Source organism: Scyliorhinus torazame, chromosome 24 (assembly GCF_047496885.1).
Source record: "Scyliorhinus torazame isolate Kashiwa2021f chromosome 24, sScyTor2.1, whole genome shotgun sequence".
Classification (NCBI taxonomy): domain Eukaryota; kingdom Metazoa; phylum Chordata; class Chondrichthyes; order Carcharhiniformes; family Scyliorhinidae; genus Scyliorhinus; species Scyliorhinus torazame.
In genome coordinates this window covers 49,967,825-49,994,405 of record NC_092730.1, presented here as the reverse complement: position 1 = coordinate 49,994,405, position 26,581 = coordinate 49,967,825, and the positions used below count along the sequence as shown (strand labels likewise).

The 26,581-nt window shown below is 45.8% G+C and overlaps 11 non-coding genes across 11 annotated transcripts; 10 read left to right on the top strand and 1 right to left on the bottom strand.

Moving 5' to 3' along the window:
- Positions 1 to 2,256: 2,256 nt before the first annotated feature.
- Positions 2,257 to 2,329, bottom strand: trnae-cuc (transfer RNA glutamic acid (anticodon CUC)). Its single transcript has one exon. It is a non-coding gene; the product is annotated as a tRNA-Glu (tRNA).
- A 6,435-nt stretch (positions 2,330 to 8,764) lies between these two features.
- Positions 8,765 to 8,836, top strand: trnam-cau (transfer RNA methionine (anticodon CAU)). The gene has a single exon. It is a non-coding gene; the product is annotated as a tRNA-Met (tRNA).
- Positions 8,837 to 9,424: 588 nt separating this feature from the next.
- trnal-cag (transfer RNA leucine (anticodon CAG)) lies at positions 9,425 to 9,507 on the top strand. Its single transcript has one exon. It is a non-coding gene; the product is annotated as a tRNA-Leu (tRNA).
- A 1,742-nt stretch (positions 9,508 to 11,249) lies between these two features.
- trnal-cag (transfer RNA leucine (anticodon CAG)) lies at positions 11,250 to 11,332 on the top strand. Its single transcript has one exon. It is a non-coding gene; the product is annotated as a tRNA-Leu (tRNA).
- A 1,086-nt stretch (positions 11,333 to 12,418) lies between these two features.
- Positions 12,419 to 12,490, top strand: trnam-cau (transfer RNA methionine (anticodon CAU)). The gene has a single exon. It is a non-coding gene; the product is annotated as a tRNA-Met (tRNA).
- A 580-nt stretch (positions 12,491 to 13,070) lies between these two features.
- Positions 13,071 to 13,153, top strand: trnal-cag (transfer RNA leucine (anticodon CAG)). The gene has a single exon. It is a non-coding gene; the product is annotated as a tRNA-Leu (tRNA).
- A 1,091-nt stretch (positions 13,154 to 14,244) lies between these two features.
- On the top strand, positions 14,245 to 14,316 carry trnam-cau (transfer RNA methionine (anticodon CAU)). The gene has a single exon. It is a non-coding gene; the product is annotated as a tRNA-Met (tRNA).
- Positions 14,317 to 14,896: 580 nt separating this feature from the next.
- Positions 14,897 to 14,979, top strand: trnal-cag (transfer RNA leucine (anticodon CAG)). Its single transcript has one exon. It is a non-coding gene; the product is annotated as a tRNA-Leu (tRNA).
- A 1,091-nt stretch (positions 14,980 to 16,070) lies between these two features.
- On the top strand, positions 16,071 to 16,142 carry trnam-cau (transfer RNA methionine (anticodon CAU)). The gene has a single exon. It is a non-coding gene; the product is annotated as a tRNA-Met (tRNA).
- A 580-nt stretch (positions 16,143 to 16,722) lies between these two features.
- Positions 16,723 to 16,805, top strand: trnal-cag (transfer RNA leucine (anticodon CAG)). The gene has a single exon. It is a non-coding gene; the product is annotated as a tRNA-Leu (tRNA).
- A 3,540-nt stretch (positions 16,806 to 20,345) lies between these two features.
- trnal-cag (transfer RNA leucine (anticodon CAG)) lies at positions 20,346 to 20,428 on the top strand. Its single transcript has one exon. It is a non-coding gene; the product is annotated as a tRNA-Leu (tRNA).
- Positions 20,429 to 26,581: the final 6,153 nt, after the last annotated feature.

Below are 26,581 nucleotides of genomic sequence, written 5' to 3'. Positions count from 1 at the left end.
GAAGGATGTGGAGGCTTTGGAGCGGGTGCAGAGGAGATTTACCAGGATGTTGCCTGGTTTGGAGGGAAAATCTTATGAGGAAAGGCTGATGGACTTGATGTTGTTTTCGTTGGAGAGAAGAGGAGACTTAATAGAGGCATACAAAACGATCAGGGGGTTAGATAGGGTGGACAGTGAGAGCCTTCTCCCGCGGATGGAAATGGCTTGCACGAGGGGACATAGCTTTAAACTGAGGGGTAATAGATATCGGACAGAGTTCAGAGGTAGGTTCTTTACGCCAAGAGTAGTGAGGCCGTGGAATGCCCTACCTGCAACAGTAGTGAATTCGCCAACATTGAGGGCATTTAAATGTTTATTGGATAAACATATGGATGATAATGGCATAGTGTAGGTTAGATGGCTTTCGTTTCGGTGCAACATCGTGGGCCGAAGGGCCTGTACCGTTCTATGTTCTATGTTCTAACTCGATGCAATCCGGCCTCACAACTTGGACTGGATTGTCACATCGGTGATTGCAGAAACTTTGGAAAAATGAGTCCCACTGGGAGAAAGCAGGATGGAAAATCGACAATGATGGGTTTCGAACCCACGCATGCAGAGCACAAGGGATTAGCAGACCGTCCCCTTAACCACTCGGCCACCTCACTCCGAAAGCGCATTGATCTGATCAAATCAAAGGCTTGTCAGGTACAAATAACCATTGTATTCAGCCAGTTGCGCGGATGCAAAAGCGTGCGTCTGCTTTTACTTGAGGAGAAATTCAGAATCCCACACCATGATCAAACGACCTTTTAATACCCTGTCCGTTTCTTCACGTATTCTGCACTGATATATTCGCTGCAATAACCTTCGGCGGTATGTGATGGGGGGATACTGGTGAGCATCGCTGCCTTCCAAGCAGTTGATCCGGGTGCGATTCCCGGCCATCGCAATAATAATTTGTTCGGAGGCGTTTGCGTGATTTCGTGTGTTTCGAGCTGAGGAAGAGAGCTGGAGAAAATGAGGTAGCTGGAGGCAGGAATCTTCGCTTGTTCTAAATAGTCTGGTTGGATTGTTCACATCCGTCCGAGTGGCGAAAGTGTGATCTCGGTTTCTATAGTAGTTTATTATTGGATATTGTTATATATGCTTATTGCCCCTCTGTGGGGTATTCCTGGAAGTTATTATATAAACTTTTCCCCTTCTCGCTGTTAAAGGATTTGAAAACACTGAAAAACTCCCGGTTTGATCTTTACCAAATGACATGACTGTGTTAATAAAACATAACTCATTCCAGTCAGTGGAGATGTGATATTGGTACCAATAATACTCACACACCACAGCAGATGATGTCTGTTTTCCTCAGAGAGAGTCAATTGAAGAGCTTCCCTATTTTGTTACTTTGAGCTTCACAGTGATGTAATGCTGTCTGCTTCATTCCTGGGGAAAATGTCCCGTTCACACTGGATGCAACACTTTGATACTAATCTACTGAAAAGAAAAGGCGGATGTGCCGCAGAGTGACAGAGTCATGTTTAATTTTGGGGTGACTGAGAATATAAATAGCAGAGGATGGTTTCGATCCATCGACCTCTGGGTTATGGGCCCAACACGCTGCGCTGCGCCACTCAGCTTTTTAGACCCACTGTGTTCGCAATTGCTGTTCTGCGGCAGCCACATAACTATTTTACTCTTAAACGAGAACCACGTGTTGTGAAGCTCACCTTGGCTGGACAATAACACGGAATATCAGCACGGCTGTAACAGACAGAGAAAGACACACAGTAAAGCAGGAAGAGACTATCAGGACACACACACAATGACACACAGAAAAGGTGCCGAGCAAACCAGCAAGGTACTGAAATGGAAAATCTGGTTATTTAGGAAAAAGGGATTTTCTGTTCCACAAAGATAGGCAATTAAATGTTTTTCCTGCTGTGTAACTGTGCTCTCTGCTGTCTGCTGTGTAACTGAGCTCTCTGCTGTGTAACTGTTCTCTCTCTTGGAACCGTGACTGTGCCGGTGACAGATCTTCACTGTGATTGTGTCAGATCATTCCCTGTTGTGTAAATGTGTTCCCAGTTGTGGAAATATGGTCCGTCTGAAGCAGAACATTTCTGCGCCATTACTGAGACGAAATTTCAATTCCAGATTAAGTAAATCTTGTCACGAAAGATCAGTTCAGGCCTCTGGAGTCCCAGTTCAGGAACATATCCTTGTGTTCCTGTTATCAAATCAGTCCGTTCAGCTCAACACTCTCAGATTACAATATGGAAGCGCCCAACGTGGGTCTGGAACCCACGACCCTGGGATTGAGAGTCCTATGCTCCACCGACTGAACTAGCCGGGCTGATGTCCAAATTACAATTAACCCTCTTCCTGAGGAGATTAGAATTTGCTAAGCAACGAACTTTGTGTCAAACCGTTTGCTGAAAATCGATTAATTCTTCAGTCACAGTCGTTGGGAGCATGGCTCGAACCTACTGGGGAAAGTCCAACACCTTAACCACTCGATCATCGCAGCTGTGTTCAATAGGTCATTCATTATACATTATAAAACATACAAAACATTATAAAGCCGGCCTGGAATCACTCCAGGAAGTTCTTGCATTCCGGCGATGAACGGTGCCCCGGTGTTTATGTGAGGAGCGGTTGAATCTACCTTAAAATGACCATTGGATTCGGAGAGAAGCCTTGAGAGACTCGAAAATCCCAGCTCCCGAAACGCACAATTTCACGAATTCAATTGTTTGCGTAAGAAAAACAGTTGCATTGGAAATATCCTCGAAGTTCATTTTTGCTTTACATGGAACAGCACAGAACTTCCCAGTCTAGATCCAAATTAAAGCATGAGTGGGGTGCAGGATTGGAGGGTCATGCAGAGTCGATGGGCCGAATGGCCTCCTTCTGCATTGTACTGGTTTCTAGGGAAACAGAGAGAATCACAGTATTTATTCACATGCGATAAACATCAGCCCGTATGTCCCATGCGGTGGTCGCGTGGCTTAATGGCTAAGGCATCTGATTTCTGTGAACCTAATGAAGCTTTCAGAAGATTGGAGGCTCGAGTCCCACCGCGATCATTTGATATAGAAATCCGGTGGAACTTGCTGTCAGCCGAGTTTTCCTTCCTCCGCTCAAAGTTTCACCTTTCCATCCAAACGTTGCATGGCTCTTTTTGGAATATAATTTTTTGGAACATTGTTCATTCAATTCGCTTTCATCTTAGTATTTTATTTATCCCCTGATGAATCTGTTTGACTTGGATAAAATATAGAATAAAATATTATGTATCAATCGGTTCAATACAATTCTGTGGAGGAAATTCTAATATCATCAGGAAGACAGACAGAGTCAAAGAGTATTGGATGTTGGCAGCATGGAAACAGCCCTTCGTCCCAGCTTGTCAATGCCGCCCAGTTTCTATCACTAAGCTAGTCCCACTTGCCCGCATTTGGCCCATATCCATCTACACCCACCCTGCCCATGTAACTGTCTAACTGATTTTTAAAAGACAAAATTATAACTGCCTCTGCCCCTGTCTCTTGCAGCCCGTTCCAGATGCTCCTCATTACCTTATTTATGCTCTTCATTAGTTCATAGACCTCTATGCCATCACCCATAAGCCTCCTACGCTCCAGGAAAAAAAAGTCCCAGCCTATCCAGCCTCTACTTTTCACTCACACCATCAAGTCCTGGTAGCATCCTTGTAAATCACTTCTGCACCATTTCTAGTTCAACAATATCCTTCTGGAAATAGGGTGACCAGAATTGAACACAGTATTTCCCTTGTGGTCTTACCAGCATGTATTGTACAACTTGAACAAGACATCACAACTCTTGTATTCAATATTTTGACCTTAAAACCTAGCATGCTGAATGCCTTCTTCCCCACCCTTTCCACTTGCGACACCACCTTCAAGGATGTGTGAACCTGTTCTCCTCGATCTGTTGGTTCTGTATTTCTCCCCAACTCCCTACTAGTAACTGAGTAGGTCAATCACTGATTTGACCTACCAAAATGCATCACCTCACATTTATCCAAATTAAACTCCATCTGCCATTCATCGGCCCACTGGCCCAAGATGTTTAATAATGAGCCGAATCAACTGTTGTTCAGAGGGATGAAAGATTATGTCACTGGATTGGGAATCCAGAGGCCTGACCTAATCTTTGGGACAGGGAATAATTCCCAGCATTCAAAATCACTGATTTAATACCTTTTCAGGGGGGTTGACAGGGGGGATGCTGAGAGTTTGCTTCTCCATGTGGGAGAGTCTGGGACCTGAGGGATTAATCTCAGGGTAAGGGACCGCCCAGTTAAGCCAGAAATGATGAGTAATTTCTTCTCTAAGGAGATAGTGTATCTGTGGAAATATCGTTTCTAAGCGAATACGATTGTCGCGGATGGGTCAGTTAATATGTTCAAGATTTAATCAGTAAAGAAAACAAGGATTATGGGGATGTGGCGGGAAAGTGGGTTTGAGGATTATATCAGATCAGTCATAATCTCTTTGAATGGTGGAGCAGACACGATTGGCCGAATGGCATACTTCTGCTCCTCCGTCTTACAGTGTAATGAGGTCATCTGATGAAGTTGATTTCACGGCTGGGCGGCCGGTTCTGGAAAGACAAAATCTGCCAGCAGTGCCCCAGATGAAGCTGGCGTCTGTTTTGGAGTTTCTGAAGCCGCAAGTTTTCATGGTGCCAACTCCTGCCCAAAGCTGGTGTCGTGATTTAAATCGATTATCAGACAGAGGATTCGGAATATCGGTATAGAGATTGGTGCAAGAAGATTCACTCCTCAGGCCTGTTGAACTCCGAATCTAAACTCCATCCTAGTTCCTGAGACACTGAATGAATCATCAGGTCACCCTCAATAAGTGGCCCAACGCGGAGACGCAGGAAATGGATCATCGACGAGAATGGATTCAGACCCGCAGCTGGAAAGCACAATGGATTAGCAGCGCATCGCCATCACCCCTCGGCCAACTCGCCATATGACCTGACTTCACCAAACCACCTCATGGATATTTAATGTGCACAATAACTAACGGAAGAAGGTCGTCTGTGTGCATTGGTCCAGATGTGCAGCCAGATGTGAAGTGTTGGGAATGTTGTTTCTGTCAGCAAATTACATTTCCATCATATCAGCTGAAGGATTGTTCTGAATGGACTGATGGGAAACACTTCAACACCATGTTTCACATGTTTCTACACATTGTAAATAAAACACCGCGGAAAGACTGAAAGATACAAACATTTGATCGCATCATGATGAAGATCAGTCAGACGCCTTAAACATCCCGTCAATGTCGGAGTTCTGACGATTCTAATTTGTTATCCAGAGAATCCCTGCAGGACATTCGGCCTCTTTAGTCTGCACCGAACTTCCGAAAGATACCGGAGGCACCCGGAGGAAACCTACGCAGACACTGCACAGACAGCTCCCTGGAGCTGTGAAACAACTGTGATAGCCACTGTGCTACCGTGCTGCCTACAGTGTGAGTAGGTTTCGAATCTGTGCGGAGGAACCCCATTTGACTGCAAGTACCAAGCCACAGCCACTCCGCTAACTGAACTACGTTTAACAAGACATTCATTGACAATTTATGCGATATAAACCCAACCTGGAATCACTCCAGGAAGTTATTGCTTTCATGCGATGACGGGTCTCCCAGTCTGTCTGTGAGAAGGGATAGAATATCCGTGGAAAAAGACCATTGGATTTGGAGTCTGTCATAATATCCACTCATGTATATAATGAGATGCAGACAGTCAGTGATGGACACACAGGATGACCAGTAAGCACAACACAGTGCAGCCAATCACCAAACAGGACACGACCACTATAAAGCCAGAGGGCACTAGGTTTCCCGCGCTCTCTGGACCCAGCCACTGAGACAGTCAGAGTCCATGAGCTAGCAAGTGCAAACACCATGCGGTAGCTAGTAAGTCTGATCAGGCTACTACAAGGTCTCCAGTCAGTTCAGTATAGTGTCGACCCACAGCTGAATATGTGTATCAGTTCAATCGTTGAATAATACAGTGTTGGATTTTCTCCAGTGTTCGACGTCTGTTTTTAGCTTCCCTGCATCGAGTGCAGTCCACATTGAGCCTACCTGCCTAACACATCATGGTACCAGAGTGATACTGATCTTGACGGACCTATCTCGAGTGAATCAGCATTGACCAGGAAGCAGCCATCCGGTGAAATGGAAAACACCAGCCTCCTCCGCAGCTCCGCATCTCCGGCAACCTTGGCGCCAATTGGAAAATCTTCAAGCAAAAGTTCCTCCTGCAGATCGAGGCCTCCGACCTCGAAGCAGCATCGGATGCCAGGAAGATCACATTATTTCTCTCCACCGTGGGGGACCACGCCATCCACATCTACAACTCCCTTACATTCGCTGCCGGCGAAGACAAAACAAAATTGAAACAGTCCTGCTGATGTTTGACAGCCACTGCGACACTGAGGTGAATGAGAGCTTTGAATGGTACTTTTTCCATTCGAGGCTTCAGGGTGAGAATGAAACTTTTCAGTCCTGCGTGACCCATCTCTGCATCCTAGCGCAGTCATGTAACTATGACTCGACGGCAGATTCCATGATCCGGGATCAGATCGTTTTTGGTGTCCACTCCGACTCCCTTCGGCAGCAGCTCCTGAAAGTCAAACAGTTGACCCTCTCAGTTGCTATCGAGACATGCGTTATCCATGAGCATGCTAAGAATCGTTACTCCCACATCAGGGTGGCAGAAACTGCAAAACTGGCCTCCCATGAGGTGGAACGGTTGCAGGCCATTGTTCAAATGCACGGCCTGAGCATCGAGGAGAGTGGTCGCTTTGTGCGCTTTTCCCGGGTCCCTGCGCATGTGCGCCATGACCGAGTGGACGACGAGGCCGAAAACATGACTGCACAGGGGCGTACGTCGACCGATCGCACTGCGCATGCACGATGGCGCACGAAATGCCCTGCCGTCGGCGTCATGACATCTCCGAATTGTGGCTCCACCCACTTAAAGCGGAAATGGCCGGCAAAAGGACGCCGGTGTCTACAGTGTGGCAAGCTTGGCCACTATGCAGCCCTTTGCAGATCTGCTCCACCGCTCAGCAGCCAGCGATCCCAGCTGCGGCGCAGAAGTGTCCGCTCAACACAACAAGGCATGCCAGATTCCGATCCCGACAGCCCAACAGACCCTGATGCTGAGTGCGTCAGGTCCCCATACCGGGTGGGCATCATAACTACACATGCGCTGCCTTCCACCACATCGAGAAACGCCTCTCGATCCTCAGTGTGGATCGACGAGTGGTGTGCTGTCCACACAATTAATGAAATGAAAACGAAATGAAATGAAATGAGACAAGGCTTGCATCCGATTCAAACTTCACACCGGCGCATCAGCGAACCTCATCTCAAAATCCGGCCTCGACACCATGCGCGCCAGACCAAGCATTCTTCCACCGGCATGCCGGTTCCTTGACTACAATGGCAATGCCATAGCTGCCAGTGGTTCCTGTCAACTCGGGGTATCCAACAGGGCGACACGGCAACACTGTGGTTTGAAATCGTCGGGCCTGATAGAGCGTCCCTGCTCGGTGCTCGAGCTCCTGAACCTGGTTCAGCGAGTCCACGCCACGTCATCATCACCGGCGACGGCCTCGCCAGCAAGTTCCAAGCCTATTTATATTCTCACTCACACCAAACGGAAACAAGTCGCTATTTGTCAGCAGCACACCTGCCTTCTTCTTTATAACAGGAAGATCCAATACCTCCTTTTCAATGGAAAAGCGTTGGTCTCAGGACATGAGATTCCAGCTTAAATATGCACAGCAAGACCCCACCGGCAGAAGCCCAGTTCATGACTCGATAATCTGCTTCAGTGACTCTGGTTGAGGAATTAATAGTGATCCCAAGAGAAGGGTAAAATTCGTCTTCTCTTGTAAATAATCTGGCAGGTTGCATTGTTCACATCCCTCCAAGAGGGGCAGTTGGGAACTCGGTTTCTATTGTGATTCATTGCTCGATAAAGCTTTATTTCCCTATTGGCCCCCTGTGAGTTATTACTGGATATCGTTCTATATCTATATTGCCCCTCTGTGGGGTACTACTGGATAACGTTTCCTGTGCAGCTTTGACTAAGGGTCACCTGGACTCGAAACCTTAGCTCATTTCTCTCCCTCCAGATGCTGTCAGATCTGTTGAGACTTTAAAGCATTTTCTCTGTGATTCCCTCTGTGTGAGCTTTACAATGTTGTAATGTGTCATGCTGTCTCTTTCATTCTTGGGACTAATGTCGATATGAGACTGCAAGAAATTTTCTGATAGGTATTTGCTGCAAAGCAAACAGGAACGTGTGTTATGTTTACTTTTGGCGTGAGGGAGAATGTAAATAGCAGAGAATACCCTCGATTCCTCGACCTCGGTCTAATGGCCTAGCACTTCCGCTGCGCACTCACCAGGAACTACAACATTTCTGCCCTGCGGTAACCACACAATTATTCACTTCCGCATTTTTTTCTTTCAACAAGAACAGACGTTTGAGCACACTGATTCTGGTCAGCACAGTTCAGATAATTCACTTTCGTGCGGAATGGTTGTTCTGTGGAAGGTGATGTGATTTCTTCTGTGACGTTGTTCTGATGGGAAAGTGGGGAGTGACTGGAATCACCTTTATAAAATGATGTTCGGGGCAGCAGTTTCATCTCTCTGGGAACATTGATCACGCTGTTACAGACTTCCTCAAACTTTGCCTCAAGTCCGACCACAAAAAGAAAAGAACACCGAGCAGAGTGGCGCAGCGGAAGCGTGCTGGGCCCATAACCCAGAGGTCGATGGATCGAAACCATCCTCTGCTATTCGTACTCTCAATCACACCAAACGGAAAAATGTTGCTATTTGTCAGCAGCACATCTGCCTTTTTCTTTATTGGTACCAAAGTTTTGCTTTCAGTCTTATCCACTCTTTGACACCTGTTCTTCAGCTAGCCACAGTACAGTCGAGGTGACTAAGTTGACTTCTCCCAGAACACTCTTCCGCCGCCTCTACTGGATGAACGTTTAGAGCACTGGATGATTGGACAGTGGAGGGGTTCTTCGCCTACTTGTCTGTGAGAGCAGCACCGGAAGCAGCTGTGGAGAGAGATTGCAGTCGCCAGAATGCAACTCTCCAATTAGATACTTCACGTCCTCAGATCATAGACTTTCAAAACCTTCGTCTGAGGAACAGATAGAGCGGTATATCGGACCTTGCTGATTAGAGGAAACTGATCAATGCAGCAATGAGAAGCTCCTTAACCACCAGCGGTTTGGACAAGGATGGCACTCAGATACAGGACTCTGGCTGGGGTTCAAAAGTAGGGAAAGCATGTCTTGTTTGAAATGTAATAAAGATGAAGACAGACTTTAAGTCGATTTGTGCACGGATCTTAGTTTTTGCGTCAACGCATCAGGATGGCCGAGCGGTCGAAGGCGCTGCGTTCAGGTCGCAGTCTCTTCTGGAGGCGTGGGTTCGAATCCCACTCCTGATATTGCCTTTTACTCCACGAGGTTAAATTTCTCCAGCAAGATTTTCAACCTCAGGAAGATCCAATACCTCCCTTTCAATGGAAAAGCGTTGGTCTCAGTACATGATATTCCCGCTTAAATACGCACAGCAAGACCCCACCGGCAAAAGCCCAGCTCATTACTCGACAATCTGCTTCGGTGAGTCTGGTTGAGGAATTCATATTGATCCCAAGAGAAGGGTAAAATTTGTCTTCTCTTGTAAATAGTCTGGCAGGTTGGATTGTTCACATCCGTCCAAGAGGGGAAGTTGGGGACTCGGTTTCTATTGTGATTCATTGCTCGATAAAGCTTTATTTCCTTATTGGCCCCCTGTGAGTTATTACTTGATACCGTTATATATCTATATTTCCCCTCTGTGGGGTACGACTGGATAACGTTTCCCGAGCAGCTTTGACGAAGGGTCACCTGGACACGAAACGTCAGCTCATTTCTCTCCATCCAGATGCTGTCAGATCTGCTGAGACTTTAAAGCATTTTCTCTGTGGTTCCCTATGTGTGAGCTTTACAATGTTGTAATGTGTCATGCTGTCTCTTTCATTCTTGGGACTAATGTCGGGATGAGACTGCAAGAAAGTTTCTGATAGCTATTTTCTGTAAAGCAAACAGGAACGCGTGTTATGTTTACTTTTGTTGTGAGGGAGAATGCAAATAGCAGGGAATACCCTCGATTCCTCGACCTAGGGCTAATAGCCCTGCACGCTTCCGCTGCGCACTCTGCTCCTTAAACCAGGAGCTACAACATTACTGCCCTGCGGTAACCACACAATTATTCACTTCCTCATTTTTTTCTTTCAACAAGAACAGACGTTTGAGCACACTGATACTGGTCAGCACAGTTCAGATAATTAACTTTCGTGCGGAATGGTTGTTCTGTGGAAGGTGATGTGATTTCTTCTGTGACGTTGTTCTGATGGGAAAGTGGGGAGTGACTGGAATCACCTTTATAAAATGAAGTTCGGGGCAGCAGTTTCATCTCTCTGGGAACATTGATCACGCTGTTACAGACTTCCTCAAACTTTGCCTCAAGTCCGACCACAAAAAAAAAGGGCACCGAGCAGAGTGGCGCAGCGGGAGCGTGCTGGACCCATAACCCAGAGGTCGATGGATCGAAACCATTTTCTGCTATTCGTACTCTCAATCACACCAAACGGAAAAAAGTTGCTATTTGTCAGCAGCACATCTGCCTTTTTCTTTATTGGTACCAAAGTTTTGCTTTCAGTCTTATCCACTCTTTGACACCTGTTCTTCCGCTAGCCTCAGTACAGTCGAGGTGATTAAGTTGACTTCTCCCAGAACACTCTTCTGCCGCCTCTACTGGATGAACGTTCACCTGATTGGACACTGGAGGGGTTCTTCGGCTGCTTGTCTGTGAGAGCAGCACCGGAAGCAGCTGTGGAGAGAGATTGCAGTCGCCAGAATGCAACTCTCCAATTAGATACTTCACGCCCTCAGATCTTAGACTTTCAAAACCTTCGTCTGAGGAACAGGTAGAGCGGTATATCGGACCTTGCTGATTAGAGGAAACCGATCAATGCAGCAATGAGAAGCTCCTTAACCACCAGCGGTTTGGACAAGGATGGTACTCAGATACAGGACTCTGGCTGGGGTTCAAAAGTAGGGAAAGCATGTCTTGTTTTAAATGTAATAAAGATGAAGAAAGACTTTAAGTCGATTTGTGCACGGATCTTAGTTTTTGCGTCAACGCATCAGGATGGCCGTGCGGTCTAAGGCGCTGCGTTCAGGTCGCAGTCTCTTCTGGAGGCGTGGGTTCGAATCCCACTCCTGATAGTGTCTTTTACTCCACGAGGTTAAATTTCCCCAGCAAGATTTTCAACCTCAGGAAGATCCAATACCTCCCTTTCAATGGAAAAGCGTTGGTCTCAGTACATGAGATTCCCGCTTAAATACGCACAGCAAGACCCCACCGGCAAAAGCCCAGCTCATGACTCGACAATCTGCTTCGGTGAGTCTGGTTGAGGAATTCATATTGATCCCAAGAGAAGGGTAAAATTCGTCTTCTCTTGTAAATAGTCTGGCAGGTTGGATTGTTCACATCCGTCCAAGAGGGGAAGTTGGGGACTCGGCTTCTATTGTGATTCATTACTCGATAAAGCTTTATTTCCTTATTGGCCCCCTGTGAGTTATTACTGGATATCGTTATATATCTATATTGCCCCTCTGTGGGGCACGACTGGATAACGTTTCCCGTGCAGCTTTGACTAAGGGTCACCTGGACTCGAAACCTCAGCTCATTTCTCTCCCTCCAGATGCTGTCAGATCTGTTGAGACTTTAAAGCATTTTCTCTGTGATTCCCTATGTGTGAGCTTTACAATGTTGTAATGTGTCATGCTGTCTCTTTCATTCTTGGGACTAATGCCGGGATGAGACTGCAAGAAAGTTTCTGATAGCTATTTGCTGCAAAGAAAACAGGAACGTGTGTTATGTTTACTTTTGTTGTGAGGGAGAATGCAAATAGCAGAGAATACCCTCGATTCCTCGACCTCGGGCTAATTGCCCTGCACGCTGCGCACTCTGCTCCTTAAACCAGGAGCGACAACATTACTGCCCTGCGGTAACCACACAATTATTCACTTCCGCATTTTTTTCTTTCAACAAGAACAGACGTTTGAGCACACTGATACTGGTCAGCACAGTTCAGATAATTGACTTTCGTGCGGAATGGTTGTTCTGTGGAAGGTGATGTGATTTCTTCTGTGACGTTGTTCTGATGGGAAAGTGGGGAGTGACTGGAATCACCTTTATAAAATGAAGTTCGGGGCAGCAGTTTCATCTCTCTGGGAACATTGATCACGCTGTTCCAGACTTCCTCAAACTTTGCCTCAAGTCCGACCACTAAAACAAAAAGAGCACTGAGCAGAGTGGCGCAGCGGAAGCGTGCTGGGCCCATAACCCAGAGGTCGATGGATCGAAACCATCTTCTGCTATTCGTACTCTCAATCACACCAAACGGAAAAAAGTTGCTATTTGTCAGCAGCACATCTGCCTTTTTCTTAATTGGTACCAAAGTTTTGCTTTCAGTCTTATCCACTCTTTGACACCTGTTCTTCAGCTAGCCACAGTACAGTCGAGGTGACTAAGTTGACTTCTCCCAGAACACTCTTCTGCCGCCTCTACTGGATGAACGTTTACCTGATTGGACACTGGAGGGGTTCTTCGGCTGCTTGTCTGTGAGAGCAGCACCGGAAGCAGCTGTGGAGAGAGATTGCAGTCGCCAGAATGCAACTCTCCAATTAGATACTTCACGTCCTCAGATCTTAGACTTTCAAAACCTTCGTCTGAGTAACAGATAGAGCGGTATATCGGACCTTGCTGATTAGAGGAAACTGATCAATGCAGCAATGAGAAGCTCCTTAACCACCAGCGGTTTGGACAAGGATGGCACTCAGATACAGGACTCTGGCTGGGGTTCAAAAGTAGGGAAAGCATGTCTTGTTTGAAATGTAATAAAGATGAAGACAGACTTTAAGTCGATTTGTGCACGGATCTTAGTTTTTGAGTCAACGCATCAGGATGGCCGAGCGGTCTAAGGCGCTGCGTTCAGGTCGCAGTCTCTTCTGGAGGCGTGGGTTCGAATCCCACTCCTCATATTGCCTTTTACTCCACGAGGTTAAATTTCCCCAGCAAGATTTTCAACCTCAGGAAGATCCAATACCTCCCTTTCAATGGAAAAGCGTTGGTCTCAGTACATGAGATTCCCGCTTAAATACGCACAGCAAGACCCCACCGGCAAAAGCCCAGCTCATGACTCGACAATCTGCTTCGGTGAGTCTGGTTGAGGAATTCATACTGATCCCAAGAGAAGGGTAAAATTCGTCTTCTCTTGTAAATAGTCTGGCAGGTTGGATTGTTCACATCCGTCCAAGAGGGGAAGTTGGGGACTCGGTTTCTATTGTGATTCATTGCTCGATAAAGCTTTATTTCCTTATTGGCCCCCTGTGAGTTATTACTGGATACCGTTATATATCTATATTGCCCCTCTGTGGGGTACGACTGGATAACGTTTCCCGAGCAGCTTTGACTAAGGGTCACCTGGACACGAAACCTTAGCTCATTTCTCTCCCTCCAGATGCTGTCAGATCTGTTGAGACTTTGAAGCATTTTCTCTGTGGTTCCCTATGTGTGAGCTTTACAATGTTGTAATGTGTCATGCTGTCTCTTTCATTCTTGGGACTAATGTCGGGATGAGATTGCAAGAAAGTTTCTGATAGCTATTTTCTGCAAAGCAAACAGGAACGCGTGTTATGTTTACTTTTGTTGTGAGGGAGAATGCAAATAGCAGAGAATACCCTCGATTCCTCGACCTAGGGCTAATAGCCCTGCACGCTTCCGCTGCGCACTCTGCTCCTTCAACCAGGAGCTACAACATTACTGCCCTGCGGTAACCACACAATTATTCACTTCCTCATTTTTTTCTTTCAACAAGAACAGACGTTTGAGCACACTGATACTGGTCAGCACAGTTCAGATAATTAACTTTCGTGCGGAATGGTTGTTCTGTGGAAGGTGATGTGATTTCTTCTGTGACGTTGTTCTGATGGGAAAGTGGGGAGTGACTGGAATCACCTTTATAAAATGAAGTTCGGGGCAGCAGTTTCATCTCTCTGGGAACATTGATCACGCTGTTACAGACTTCCTCAAACTTTGCCTCAAGTCCGACCACAAAAAAAGAAGGGCACCGAGCAGAGTGGCGCAGCGGAAGCGTGCTGGGCCCATAACCCAGAGGTCGATGGATCGAAACCATCTTCTGCTATTCGTACTCTCAATCACACCAAACGGAAAAAAGTTGCTATTTGTCAGCAGCACGTCTGCCTTTTTCTTTATTGGTACCAAAGTTTTGCTTTCAGTCTTATCCACTCTTTGACACCTGTTCTTCAGCTAGCCACAGTACAGTCGAGGTGATTAAGTTGACTTCTCCCAGAACACTCTTCTGCCGCCTCTACTGGATGAACGTTCACCTGATTGGACACTGGAGGGGTTCTTCGGCTGCTTGTCTGTGAGAGCCGCACCGGAAGCAGCTGTGGAGAGAGATTGCAGTCGCCAGAATGCAACTCTCCAATTAGATACTTCACGCCCTCAGATCTTAGACTTTCAAAACCTTCGTCTGAGGAACAGGTAGAGCGGTATATCGGACCTTGCTGATTAGAGGAAACCGATCAATGCAGCAATGAGAAGCTCCTTAACCACCAGCGGTTTGGACAAGGATGGTACTCAGATACAGGACTCTGGCTGGGGTTCAAAAGTAGGGAAAGCATGTCTTGTTTTAAATGTAATAAAGATGAAGAAAGACTTTAAGTCGATTTGTGCACGGATCTTAGTTTTTGCGTCAACGCATCAGGATGGCCGAGCGGTCTAAGGCGCTGCGTTCAGGTCGCAGTCTCTTCTGGAGGCGTGGGTTCGAATCCCACTCCTGATAGTGCCTTTTACTCCACGAGGTTAAATTTCTCCAGCAAGATTTTCAACCTCAGGAAGATCCAATACCTCCCTTTCAATGGAAAAGCGTTGGTCTCAGTACATGAGATTCCCGCTTAAATACGCACAGCAAGACCCCACCGGCAAAAGCCCAGCTCATGACTCGACAATCTTCTTCGGTGAGTCTGGTTGAGGAATTCATATTGATCCCAAGAGAAGGGTAAAATTCGTCTTCTCTTGTAAATAGTCTGGCAGGTTGGATTGTTCACATCCGTCCAAGAGGGGAAGTTGGGGACTCGGCTTCTATTGTGATTCATTACTCGATAAAGCTTTATTTCCTTATTGGCCCCTGTGAGTTATTACTGGATATCGTTATATATCTATATTGCCCCTCTGTGGGGTACGACTGGATAACGTTTCCCGTGCAGCTTTGACTAAGGGTCACCTGGACTCGAAACCTTAGCTCATTTCTCTCCCTCCAGATGCTGTCAGATCTGTTGAGACTTTAAAGCATTTTCTCTGTGATTCCCTATGTGTGAGCTTTACAATGTTGTAATGTGTCATGCTGTCTCTTTCATTCTTGGGACTAATGCCGGGATGAGACTGCAAGAAAGTTTCTGATAGCTATTTGCTGCAAAGAAAACAGGAACGTGTGTTATGTTTACTTTTGTTGTGAGGGAGAATGCAAATAGTAGAGAATACCCTCGATTCCTCGACCTCGGGCTAATTGCCCTGCACGCTTCCGCTGCGCACTCTGCTCCTTAAACCAGGAGCTACAACATTACTGCCCTGCGGTAACCACACAATTATTCACTTCCTCATTTTTTTCTTTCAACAAGAACAGACGTTTGAGCACACTGATACTGGTCAGCACAGTTCAGATAATTAACTTTCGTGCGGAATGGTTGTTCTGTGGAAGGTGATGTGATTTCTTCTGTGACGTTGTTCTGATGGGAAAGTGGGGAGTGACTGGAATCACCTTTATAAAATGAAGTTCGGGGCAGCAGTTTCATCTCTCTGGGAACATTGATCACGCTGTTACAGACTTCCTCAAACTTTGCCTCAAGGCCGACGACTAAAAAAAAAAGAGCACTGAGCAGAGTGGCGCAGCGGAAGCGTGCTGGGCCCATAACCCAGAGGTCGATGGATCGAAACCATCCTCTGCTATTCGTACTCTCAATCACACCAAACGGAAAAAAGTTGCTATTTGTCAGCAGCACATCTGCCTTTTTCTTTATTGGTACCAAAGTTTTGCTTTCAGTCTTTTCCAATCTTTGACACCTGTTCTTCAGCGAGCCACAGTACAGTCGAGGTGACTAAGTTGACTTCTTCCAGAACACTCTTCTGCCGCCTCTACTGGATGAACGTTTACCTGATTGGACACTGGAGGGGTTCTTCGGCTGCTTGTCTGTGAGAGCAACACCGGAAGCAGCTGTGGAGAGAGATTGCAGTCGCCAGAATGCAACTCTCCAATTAGATACTTCACGTCCTCAGATCTTAGACTTTCAAAACCTTCGTCTGAGGAACAGATAGAGCGGTATATCGGACCTTGCTGATTAGAGGAAACTGATCAATGCAGCAATGAGAAGCTCCTTAACCACCAGCGGTTTGGACAAGGATGGCACTCAGATACAGGACTCTGGCTGGGGTTCAAAAGTAGGGAAAGCATGTCTTGTTTGAAATGTAATAAAGATGAAGACAGACTTTAAGTCGATTTGTGCACGGATCTTAGCTTTTGCGTCAACGCATCAGGATGGCCGAGCGTTCTAAGACGCTGCGTTCAGGTCGCAGTCTCTTCTGGAGGCGTGGGTTCGAATCCCACTCCTGATATTGCCTTTTACTCCACGAGGTTAAATTTCTCCAGCAAGATTTTCAACCTCAGGAAGATCCAATACCTCCCTTTCAATGGAAAAGCGTTGGTCTCAGTACATGAGATTCCCGCTTAAATACGCACAGCAAGACCCCACCGGCAAAAGCCCAGCTCATGACTCGACAATCTGCTTCGGTGAGTCTGGTTGAGGAATTCATATTGATCCCAAGAGAAGGGTAAAATTCGTCTTCTCTTGTAAATAGTCTGGCAGGTTGGATTGTTCACATCCGTCCAAGAGGGGAAGTTGGGGACTCGGCTTCTATTGTGATTCATTACTCGATAAAGCTTTATTTCCTTATTGGCCCCCTGTGAGTTATTACTGGATATCGTTATATATCTATATTGCCCCTCTGTGGGGTACGACTGGATAACGTTTCCCGTGCAGCTTTGACTAAGGGTCACCTGGACTCGAAACCTTAGCTCATTTCTCTCCCTCCAGATGCTGTCAGATCTGTTGAGACTTTAAAGCATTTTCTCTGTGATTCCCTATGTGTGAGCTTTACAATGTTGTAATGTGTCATGCTGTCTCTTTCATTCTTGGGACTAATGCCGGGATGAGACTGCAAGAAAGTTTCTGATAGCTATTTGCTGCAAAGAAAACAGGAACGTGTGTTATGTTTACTTTTGTTGTGAGGGAGAATGCAAATAGCAGAGAATACCCTCGATTCCTCGACCTCGGGCTAATTGCCCTGCACGCTTCCGCTGCGCACTCTGCTCCTTAAACCAGGAGCTACAACATTACTGCCCTGCGGTAACCACACAATTATTCACTTCCTCATTTTTTTCTTTCAACAAGAACAGACGTTTGAGCACACTGATACTGGTCAGCACAGTTCAGATAATTAACTTTCGTGCGGAATGGTTGTTCTGTGGAAGGTGATGTGATTTCTTCTGTGACGTTGTTCTGATGGGAAAGTGGGGAGTGACTGGAATCACCTTTATAAAATGAAGTTCGGGGCAGCAGTTTCATCTCTCTGGGAACATTGATCACGCTGTTACAGACTTCCTCAAACTTTGCCTCAAGTCCGACCATTAAAAAAAAAAGAGCACTGAGCAGAGTGGCGCAGCGGAAGCGTGCTGGGCCCATAACCCAGAGGTCCTCTGCTATTAGTACTCTCAATCACACCAAACGGAAAAAAGTTGCTATTTGTCAGCAGCACATCTGCCTTTTTCTTTATTGGTACCAAAGTTTTGCTTTCAGTCTTTTCCACTCTTTGACACCTGTTCTTCAGCGAGCCACAGTACAGTCGAGGTGACTAAGTTGACTTCTCCCAGAACACTCTTCTGCCGCCTCTACTGGATGAACGTTTACCTGATTGGACACTGGAGGGGTTCTTCGGCTGCTTGTCTGTGAGAGCAGCACCGGAAGCAGCTGTGGAGAGAGATTGCAGTCGCCAGAATGCAACTCTCCAATTAGATACTTCACGTCCTCAGATCTTAGACTTTCAAAACCTTCGTCTGAGGAACAGATAGAGCGGTATATCGGACCTTGCTGATTAGAGGAAACTGATCAATGCAGCAATGAGAAGCTCCTTAACCACCAGCGGTTTGGACAAGGATGGCACTCAGATACAGGACTCTGGCTGGGGTTCAAAAGTAGGGAAAGCATGTCTTGTTTGAAATGTAATAAAGATGAAGACAGACTTTAAGTCGATTTGTGCACGGATCTTAGCTTTTGCGTCAACGCATCAGGATGGCCGAGGATCTAAGGCGCTGCGTTCAGGTCGCAGTCTCTTCTGGAGGCGTGGGTTCGAATCCCACTCCTGATATTGCCTTTTACTCCACGAGGTTAAATTTCTCCAGCAAGATTTTCAACCTCAGGAAGATCCAATACCTCCCTTTCAATGGAAAATCGTTGGTCTCAGTACATGAGATTCCCGCTTAAATACGCACAGCAAGACCCCACCGGCAAAAGCCCAGCTCATGACTCGACAATCTGCTTCGGTGAGTCTGGTTGAGGAATTCATATTGATCCCAAGAGAAGGGTAAAATTCGTCTTCTCTTGTAAATAGTCTGGCAGGTTGGATTGTTCACATCCGTCCAAGAGGGGAAGTTGGGGACTCGGTTTCTATTGTGATTCATTGCTCGATAAAGCTTTATTTCCTTATTGGCCCCCTGTGAGTTATTACTGGATACCGTTATATATCTATATTGCCCCTCTGTGGGGTACGACTGGATAACGTTTCCCGTGCAGCTTTGACTAAGGGTCACCTGGACTCGAAACCTTAGCTCATTTCTCTCCCTCCAGATGCTGTCAGATCTGTTGAGACTTTGAAGCATTTTCTCTGTGGTTCCCTATGTGTGAGCTTTACAATGTTGTAATGTGTCATGCTGTCTCTTTCATTCTTGGGACTAATGTCGGGATGAGACTGCAAGAAAGTTTCTGATAGCTATTTTCTGCAAAGCAAACAGGAACGCGTGTTATGTTTACTTTTGTTGTGAGGGAGAATGCAAATAGCAGAGAATACCCTCGATTCCTCGACCTAGGGCTAATAGCCCTGCACGCTTCCGCTGCGCACTCTGCTCCTTCAACCAGGAGCTACAACATTACTGCCCTGCGGTAACCACACAATTATTCACTTCCTCATTTTTTTCTTTCAACAAGAACAGACGTTTGAGCACACTGATACTGGTCAGCACAGTTCAGATAATTAACTTTCGTGCGGAATGGTTGTTCTGTGGAAGGTGATGTGATTTCTTCTGTGACGTTGTTCTGATGGGAAAGTGGGGAGTGACTGGAATCACCTTTATAAAATGAAGTTCGGGGCAGCAGTTTCATCTCTCTGGGAACATTGATCACGCTGTTACAGACTTCCTCAAACTTTGCCTCAAGTCCGACCACACAAAAATGAGCACCGAGCAGAGTGGCGCAGCGGGAGCGTGCTGGACCCATAACCCAGAGGTCGATGGATCGAAACCATCCTCTGATATTCGTACTCTCAATCACACCAAACGGAAAAAAGTTGCTATTTGTCAGCAGCACATCTGCCTTTTTCTTTATTGGTACCAAAGTTTTGCTTTCAGTCTTATCCACTCTTTGACACCTGTTCTTCAGCTAGCCACAGTACAGTCGAGGTGATTAAGTTGACTTCTCCCAGAACACTCTTCTGCCGCCTCTACTGGATGAACGTTCACCTGATTGGAACTGGAGGGGTTCTTCGGCTGCTTGTCTGTGAGAGCAGCACCGGAAGCAGCTGACTGCAGTCGCCAGAATGCAACTCTCCAATTAGATACTTCACGCCCTCAGATCTTAGACTTTCAAAACCTTCGTCTGAGGAACAGGTAGAGCGGTATATCGGACCTTGCTGATTAGAGGAAACCGATCAATGCAGCAATGAGAAGCTCCTTAACCACCAGCGGTTTGGACAAGGATGGTACTCAGATACAGGACTCTGGCTGGGGTTCAAAAGTAGGGAAAGCATGTCTTGTTTGAAATGTAATAAAGATGAAGAAAGACTTTAAGTCGATTTGTGCACGGATATTAGTTTTTGCGTCAACGCATCAGGATGGCCGAGCGGTCTAAGGCGCTGCGTTCAGGTCGCAGTCTCTTCTGGAGGCGTGGGTTCGAATCCCACTCCTGATAGTGTCTTTTACTCCACGAGGTTAAATTTCTCCAGCAAGATTTTCAACCTCAGGAAGATCCAATACCTCCCTTTCAATGGAAAAGCGTTGGTCTCAGTACATGAGATTCCCGCTTAAATACGCACAGCAAGACCCCACCGGCAAAAGCCCAGCTCATGACTCGAAAATCTGCTTCGGTGAGTCTGGTTGAGGAATTCATATTGATCCCAAGAGAAGGGTAAAATTCGTCTTCTCTTGTAAATAGTCTGGCAGGTTGGATTGTTCACATCCGTCCAAGAGGGGAAGTTGGGGACTCGGCTTCTATTGTGATTCATTGCTCGATAAAGCTTTATTTCCTTATTGGCCCCCTGTGAGTTATTACTGGATATCGTTATATAGCTATATTTCCCCTCTGTGGGGTACGACTGGATAACGTTTCCCGAGCAGCTTTGACTAAGGGTCACCTGGACACGAAACGTCAGCTCATTTCTCTCCCACCAGATGCTGTCAGATCTGCTGAGACTTCAAAGCATTTTCTCTGTGGTTCCCTATGTGTGAGCTTTAAAATGTTGTAATGTGTCATGCTGTCTCTTTCATTCTTGGGACTAATGTCGGGATGAGACTGCAAGAAAGTTTCTGATAGCTATTTGCTGCAAAGCAAACAGGAACGTGTGTTATGTTTACTTTTGGTGTGAGGGAGAATGTAAATAGCAGAGAATACCCTCGATTCCTCGACCTCGGGCTAATGACCCAGCACGCTTCCGCTGCGCCACTCTGCTCTTTAAACCAGGAGCTACAACATTACTGCCCTGCAGTAACCACACAACTATTCACTTCCTTATTTTTTTCTTTCAACAAGAACACACGTTTGAGCTCACTGATTCTGGTCAGCATAGTTCAGATACTTTACTTTCGTGCGGAATGGTTGTTCTGTGAAGGTGATGTGATTTCTTCTGTGATGTTGTTCTGATGGGAAAGTGGGGAGTGACTGGAATCACCTTTATAAAATGAAGTTCGGGGCAGCAGTTTCATCTCTCTGGGAACATTGATCACACTGTTAGAGATTTCTTCAAACTTTGCCTCAATTCCGACCACGGAAAGAATGAGCCACGATCCGCGCAGCATAGCGGGAGTGTTCTGTGCCCATAACCCAGAGGTCGATGGATCGAAACCATTCTCTGCTATTCGTATTCTCACTCACAGCAAACGGAAACAAGTTGCTGTTTGTCAGCAGCACATCGGCCTTTTTCTTTATTCGTATCAAAGTTTTGCTTTCAGTCTGACCCGCTCTTTCACACCTGGTCTTCAGCTAACCACAGTACAGTCGAGGTGACTAAGTTGATTTCTCCCAGAACACTCTTCTGCCGCCTCGACTGGATGAACGTTCACCTGATTGAACACTGGAGGGGTTCTTCGGCTACTTGTCTGTGAAAGCAGCACCGGAAGCAGCTGTGGAGAGATATTGCAGTTGCCAGAATGCAACTCTCCAATTGGATTCTTCACGTCCTCAGATCTTAGACTTTCAATACCTTCGACTGAGGAACAGGTAGAGCGGATATCGGACCTTGTTGATTAGAGCAAACTGATCAATGCAGCAATGAGAAGCTCCTTAACCACCAGCGGTTTGGACAAGGATGGCACTCAGATACAGGACTCTGGCTGGGGTTCAAAAGTAGGGAAAGCATATCTTGTTTGAAATGAAATAAAGATGAAGACAGACTTTAAGTCGATTTGTGCACGGATCTTAGTTTCGGTTTCAACGCATCAGGATACACGAGCGGTCTCTTCTGGAGGCGTGGGTTCGAATCCCACTCCTGATATTGCCTTTTACTCCACGAGGTTAAATTTCTCCAGCAAGATTTTCAACCTCAGGAAGGTCCAATACCTCCCTTTCAATGGAAAAGCGTTGGTCTCAGGACATGAGATTCCAGCTTAAATATGCACAGCAAGACCCCACCGGCAGAAGCCCAGTTCATGACTCGATAATCTGCTTCAGTGACTCTGGTTGAGGAATTAATATTGATCCCAAGAGAAGGGTAAAATTCGTCTTCTCTTGTAAATAGTCTGGCAGGTTGGATTGTTCACATCCGTCCAAGAGGGGAAGTTGGGGACTCGGTTTCTATTGTGATTCATTGCTCGATAAAGCTTTATTTCCTTATTGGCCCCCTGTGAGTTATTACTGGACATCGTTATATATCTATATTGCCCCTCTGTGGGGTACTGCTGGATAACGTTTCCCGAGCAGCTTTGACTAAGCTCACCTGGACACGAAACGTTAGCTCATTTCTCTCCCTCCAGATGCTGTCAGATCTGCTGAGACTTTAAAGCATTTTCTCTGTGGTTCCCTATGTGTGAGCTTTACAATGTTGTAATGTGTCATGCTGTCTCTTTCATTCTTGGGACTAATGTCGGGATGAGGCTGCAAGAAAGTTTCTGATAGCTATTTTCTGCAAAGCAAATAGGAACGTGTGTTTTGTTAACTTTTGGTGTGAGGGAGAATGTTAAAAGCAGAGAATATCCTCGACCTCGGGCTAATGGCCCAGCACGCTTCCGCTGCGGCACTCTGCTCCTTAAACCAGGAGCTACAACATTACTGCCCTGCGGTAGCCACACAACTATTCACTTCCTCATTTTTTTCTTTCAACAAGAACACACGTTTGAGCACACTGATTCTGGTCAGCATAGTTCAGATACTTTACTTTCGTGCTGAATGGTTGTTCTGTGATGGTGATGTGATAGCAGCACCGGAAGAAGCTGTGGAGAGAATTGCAGTCGCCAGAGCGCAACTCTCCAATTAGATACTTCATTCGCTAAGATCTTAGACTTTCAATACCTTCGTGTGAGGAACAGGTAGAGCGGGAATTCGGGCCTTGTTGATGACAGCAAACTGATCAATACAGCAATGGGAAGCTCCTTAAACTTCCAGCGGTTTGGACAAGGATGGCACTCAGACACAGGACTCTGGCAGGTGTTCAAAAGTAGGAAAAGCATATCTTGTTTGAAATGAAATAACGATGAAGATAGACTTTAAGTCGATTTGTGCACGGATCTTAGCTTCGAAGACAACACATTAGGATGGCCGAGCGGTCTGCGTTGAGGTCGCAGTCTCTGCTGGAGGCGTGGGTTTGAATCCCATTCCTGATATTGACTTTTCCTCCACGAGGTTAAATTTCCCCCGCAATATTTCAACCTCAGGAAGATCCAATCCCTCCCATTCAATGGAAAAGTGTTGGTCTCAGGACATGCGATTCCTGCTTAAATACGCTCAGCAATACCCTCCAGGCAGAAGCCCATGTAACGACTCGATAATCTGCTTAATGACTCTGGTTGAGGAATTCAAATGGATCACATAACTCCAGCTAAAATTAATCTTCTTTTGTTGTACATCGGTCTGGCTGGTTGGGTTGTTCACATCCGTCCGAGACGGGAAGTTGGGAACACGGTATCTATTGTGATTTATTTCTAGTTAATGCTTTATTAACGTTTTGCCCCCCTGTGAGGTATTACTGGATATCGTTATATCTCTCTATTGCCCCTCTGTGTGGTACTACTGGATGGCGTTTGCAGTCCAGCTTTGACAAAGGTTCTCCTGGACTCGAAACATTAGCTCTTTTCTCTCCCTACAGATGCTGGGAGACTTGCTGAGATTTTAAACCATTTTCTCTGTGGTTCCCTATTTGTGACATTTACAATGTTGTAATTTGTCATGCTGTCTCCTTCATTCCTGGGACTAATGTCGGGATGAGACTACAATAGAGATTCTGACTACAATAGAAATTTGCTGCAAAGCAAACAGGATCGTGCGTTATGTTTACTTTTGGCGTGAGGAAGAATGTATATTTTGCTTTCGTGCTGCATGGTTGTTCTGTGAAGGTGATGTGATTTCTTCTGTGACGTTGTTCTGATGGGAAAGTGGGGAGTGACTGGCATAATTTTTACAGAAAGAAGTTCGGGGCGGAAGTTTCACCTCCCTGGGAACGTTGATCAAGCTGTTACCGAATACTTCAAACTTTGCCTTATGTCCGACCGCGAATAGCTCAACCACGAGCGGACTGGCGCAGCGGGAGCGTGGTGGGCCCATAGCACAGCAGTCGCTGGAACAAAACCATCGTCTGCTATTTGTATTCTCACTCACACCAAAAGCAAACAAGGCGCTATCTCCCAGCAGCACATCTGCCTTTTTCTTTATTAGTATCAACATTTTCCTTTCAGTATGATCTGCTCCTTGACACCTGTTCTTCAGCTACCCACAGTATAGTCGAGGTGACTAAGTTGACTTCTCCCAGAACTCCCTTCTGCCGCCTCTACTGGATGAACTTTCACCTGTTTGGACACTGGAGGGGTTCTTCGGCTGTGAAAGCAGCACCGGAAGCAGCTGTGGAGAGAGATTCCAGTCGCCAGGATGCATCTCTCCAATTGGATACTTCACGCCGCTCAGATCTCCGTCTCTCAATACCTTCGTGTGAGGAACAGGTTATAATTAAAAAATATATCACTTGAACCATGAATGTGAACCTGGAAAAGACTGAGATTTGAAATGAAATGGAAAGGTCCCACAAAGGGTTAACAGCCGCAGGTTAAAATTCAGATAGCTTCGCAGGCGTTAAAGAAAACAGATATGGACAAATCAACCTGGTTTTAAAGTTAAAAAGACATTCAATCAATTTAAAATCTTAAGTTATATAAACGGGAACAGTATTTCACACTTCCTGAGAAGAGCATTATTTTACTGAACAATTAAAAAAGGAACAACCAGGATCTTAGATTTAAATTGGGGGAGAAGGTTAAGCGGGAAACCTTGCTGACGCCACTTAAATATGAGACAACTGCTTTCCAGCTAAGAAACACGTTTCTACCATAATTTACACATTTTTGACGTTAAAAATCTTTTAGCAAATAATCAGGTCATAGGGTATAGGTCCAAGCCAGATAAGGTTAGAAATATAGGGGGCGACCTGCCGTTGACACCAGCTGACCAGTAGAAGTGCTGAGGCGAACTGCTTCGTTGAACACGAGTTCATATTTAGTATTGAGACTGAGAAAACACATCAGTAAAGACAGATATCAGAAAAGTTGCTGGCGAAGCAACAAATACATGTATTACCTGCCAAACAAAAGTATTACATGTCAAGCAGAATAAGCTAGTTCAACGACAGGGAGATTGCATTAGCTACAGTCAGCAAGCAACAGCTACATTTCAATTAATGCCATGTAGAAACTAAGTCTGCGCAAAGGGCTTTATAATATCTAATAATTCAGCAGCCAGCTCTCATAGCTGCCCTCGGTCATGGGTAGGACTGAACACGGAAGCCGAGCAGAACAGCGAATCCATCAGGAAAAAAACAAAAGTTACAGGAGATAATTGTCGAGGCAGACTTGAAGGTCGAACAACTGACCAGGAAGATGCAAAGGAAATATCTTATTACTTTTCTGTAAAAACAGTGATTACATCTTTTAATTTTAAATTAAAACGAACTTAAATTGATAACCTGAAAGAGTGTTTTTCGAAAGTTTACTTCACTCTACTTAGAAAAGCCGGACCCGTGAGTGAAGCACCTGAGTGGAAAGTAAACAGAATCTTCTCTGAAGACATGGGTTATGCCGTGGGATAACATGAAACACTGGTTTGACCCGAATAGCGCCCACCTAAGTCTGCATAGGAGTCAGGGAGTGAGAATCCCTGTTCATCATTGAGAATATCTTGACCCTTTTCTGGTACAGGGGGAATTCTAAGAATAGTGGTGAGGTGTTAACTTCATGTCGCGCAACGTGGACGGCTAGAATGTTAGAAGTTTCTGGGTAAAGCGAGGCTAGAATATTAGAAGTTTCTAGTTAAGCAGGTGGAGGTTTGAATATTAGAAGTTTCTAACCTACACAGGGAATGGAATATTAGACGATTCTAGTTCCCAAATAATTGTTAGAATATTAGAAGTTTCTAGTATATGTGTGAGGCGAACTTTACCTGCCGAGTTTAATGCGGAAAGTCATGTGTGATTGACTTTTGGAAGGATAATCTGTGGATCGGGGGGACCTAAAACTTAGTTGGGTGCGAGCGTCAGAAGACTAGAAGATACTGACCCTGAGTAAAAGTCTGCAAGACATCTTAGTAAAGGTACTGGGATTCTTGCATCCATTACTGGTAGAAGGAGGACAAAAATAAATCTTCCTTGGAGTC